A 3,735-nucleotide genomic window follows, 5' to 3' on the forward strand; every position below is an offset into this window, starting at 1 on the left:
ATATATGTTTGTTTATTACACACTCCTTGGATATTTTTTTTTCAATATTTGTTCTCTTTGCTTTTCAGTTTTAGAGGTTTCTTTTGAGATATCCTCACGCTGAGAGATCTTTTTCCTCAGTTGAATTCAGCTTGCTAATAAACCATTTAAAGGCATTCTTCATTTCTGAGAGTATTTATTTGTGTCTAGCATTTCTTTCTGGTTCTTTCTTGGGATTTGCATTTCTGTTTACACTGTCTTCCTTTTATTGCATGTTGTATGCTTTCTTTACCCATGGGAGTCCTCAGCATATTAACCATTATTGTTTACATTTCTGATCTGATAATTACAACATTCCTGCCATGCTTGGTTTTGATATATATCTCTTCAAATTATGTTTTTTTTGCCTCATGCTATGCTTTGTAGTTTTTTCTTGATTACTGGACATGAAATACTGGGTAAAAGAAACTGCTGTATTTGGCTTCTAGTAATTGATGTGAGGTGTGGGGGAGTGAAGATGAGCTATAGTCCTTTGATTTGTTTTAGTCTTTTAGTGCACCTATACCTCTGGACTATGAGTTTCGTAAGTGTTTCTCAGTTTTCATCTTCTTCCTCAGGTAGGAGAGAATGACTAAAGTGGGCTAGAGTTCAGTATTTCCCTTTTTCCAGGCCCTTTAAGCTCTGATAATACCCCAGCAGGTCAGGTTCTGGTTAACTGGCTTCTCCTACCACCATGACTTGTTAAGAACAGGGTGTTCTCACGTTTTTCAAAATGGTTCATTTGTTCCTGCCCCCTGAAGGAAGCATGAGGGTGTTTTTCTCTGATATTTATTTTGAGACTGTGGTAATGATCTTGGAGGTAAAACTTAGAAAATTGTGCTGTCTCCCCACCCCCATACTGAGTCTCTTAGGATTTTTAACTCTCAGACTTTTCCCCTGAGCCTTCAGCAATTTTTCAATTATAATTCAGCTTTTCCTCCCAGAAATTGTTTGCCACAGAGTTTTGGCTCATGAGTTTCTGTTGCTAGTAAGTTATGATTCTCTGTTTACCTGTTGGTCTCTCTAGTTTTAGGAGTAGCATGTTGCCTTGTGACCTCACTTCTCTTATGGCTCTAAGAACAGTTGTTGATTTTTCTTTCTTTTTTTGTTTTTTGAGTTTATTTATTTCTTTTGAGAGAAAGAGAAAGAGAGAGTGCGCACATGTGCACACACAGGAGGGGCAGAGAAAGAGGGAGAGAGAGAGAGAATCCCAAGTAGATTCTGCACTGTCAGTTCAGAGCCTGACCTGGGCTCAAACTCACAAACCAGGAGCTCATGATCTCAGCAGAAATCAAGAGTTGGCCACTTAACCAACTGAGCCATCTGGGTGCCCCAAGAGTTGTTGAGGTTTCAGTTTATTCAGCTCTTTACTTTTTAGACTGTAGTGGCAACTTGCAAACTCCTTATAAGAGCCTGTTATAAAGGGATATAAAGGAGTGTAAAGAGTTGAGTGATAGATTGAGTTTCCAACAAGATAGGTTTGTTAACCATGGTCTAAGGTTCCAGAAAGAATAATGAGAAGAGAAGGAAAGAAGTGGTGGATAGTTGTGTCAGGAAGGAACAGCCTTCTCAGACAGAAAAGAAGGGGTTGCCAGTTTGTTAAGATGACTGCAGTACCCTGAAGTTTGGACTTTTCTAAGTTATCCTAATATACTTATGTTTCTCCCTTTTTAATTCCTAGGATGCCACTCTTGTCTTTTTTTTTTTTTAATTTTTAATGTTTATTTTTGAGAGACTGAGAGAGACAGAGTGTGAGCAGGGTAGAGGCAGAGAGAGAGAGGGAGACACAGAATCCAAAGCAGGCTCCACACTCCAAGCTGTCAGCCCAGAGCCCGATGTGGGGCTCAAACCCATGAACCCTGAGATCATGACCTGAGCTGAAGTCGGGTGCTTAAGCAACTGAGCCACCCAGGTGCCCCATGGATGCCACTCTTTTCTAACCAGTATTCTAATTATCCCATAAAAGCCCAGCTGATATGTCAAATTAAAATGATATAATTTAGCAATTTATAAAATTAAATTATTATTGATTTTTAAGTTACTTCACCATGAAAGCAAGAGATTAGAAAGTTTCTTGGTAAGGTTGTAAAAGTCCCTGACTCTTCATCCATGATTTGAGCCATTAATTTAGAGCAATGAACTTGTCAATCTATTTCTTTAATCTTTCCAGTATTTAAAGAGTCCTTTATATTGTTAATAGGCAGCAATTACAAGTTTTCAGAAGTTTTGCCTTCACTCTATTCTTTATTCCAGGAAACTACACTTGCTAATTCAGCTAACTATTTTACCTCTGTCACTGGTGGGTTGCCAGGGTTGGATGCCTAAATACTAGTGAGATTTTCACTTATGTCAGATAACCACTTTTTAATTCTCATTTCCTTCAAATTCTGCTTCTTGCCACCACTGTCGGTACCAATTGCTACATTAGTGATTTTTCTACATTTCAAATGGCACAATCTATTATGGGTGGTTTAAACAGAAAATAAATTCATTTACAGATTCTGTGCTAGGGCAAGACAATGAGGTTTGCAAGCAATATAAGGAGCAACACTGACAAATAATATTGTGAAAACAATCCAGCGGATCCTCATTGCTACCACCCAAAACCCAGTTGCCAGAGTACCTGTGTATATCCTAGCCACTTGATGTTTAAACTTCTGCCTCTTCTCTGTTGATTCATAATTTGACCCCATACACAAAAGGCAGGGAGAGACCGAGGGCATGGTGGACCACCCCCTGCCCCCAGACTGGCAAGTGGCAGTTTTAATAAGCAAGAGGACTTACATACGAGGCTTGTCTCGAGTGGCCACATGATGAGAAGATCTCCACACCAAGCGGCCAAATTTTAAAAATTTATATGTAGACACTTTAACTGGGTTCTGTCATATGTTCTACCAAGAGAGTTTCAACAACACTTTACTCTCTCAGGACTGTATCCTTGGAACAGTACCTACTGGGGAAACAGTAGGGAGAATGTGTATTCCAAGGACAAAGGAAAGGGTAAGAAGCCTCTAATTGCCCAGGTCCGGCTCATCGGTCAGCCTGTGGTCTGTCCTCTCTATCACTTTCTCCAACTGTATCTCAATCAATGCTGGACATTCCTGCCAACTCCATGATGGACAGTGGTGCTTGCTTCGTCACATTATCTGCTTTTCAGTCAAGGTTTTACAAGGTTCATCTGAATGGCAGAGCCTGGATCACAAATGAGACTGAAAGGAAGGCTGCAGAAATTACTTTGGGATTTCTGCCTTGGGGTTGGTTATATACAGGCACAAAAACTCTCCAAGCATGGAAGGGATATGCAAAAGGTTTACGGCAGCCAAAAGGCATAATATTTGTCTCTGATACATCCTATTTTCTAACACAAAATTGCTAAAAATTATATGTTTTGAACATGATTTCCTTGTGCTACTGTCTGCATTCTGTAGCTCTGGAGTTAGTAGTGACCTTTCTTTTTTCTTGATGAAAAGAAGAGATTAAGAATTACTTTTACCCCTAAGCTTGTTAACTGTCTTCATCATATTATTTGTTGCAGTAAGTCTACTTTCTTCCTAAGTATAGTCTTGAAATTTTAAGACTTCCCTCATCCATTTTGGACTATTTACTTTTCAGGCTTACTGTCTAGCTGTCTTTCCTGTTTTCTTCCATTTGCTCTTGTGGTTTAGTTTCCCTTTTTCTCTGATTCCATGTACTTTCTCTCTTGGATTCTTTTGCTTT

The sequence above is a fragment of the Herpailurus yagouaroundi genome, unplaced genomic scaffold, assembly GCF_014898765.1.
Source record: "Herpailurus yagouaroundi ecotype Mexico unplaced genomic scaffold, PumYag 192, whole genome shotgun sequence".
NCBI classification, from domain to species: Eukaryota; Metazoa; Chordata; class Mammalia; order Carnivora; family Felidae; genus Herpailurus; species Herpailurus yagouaroundi.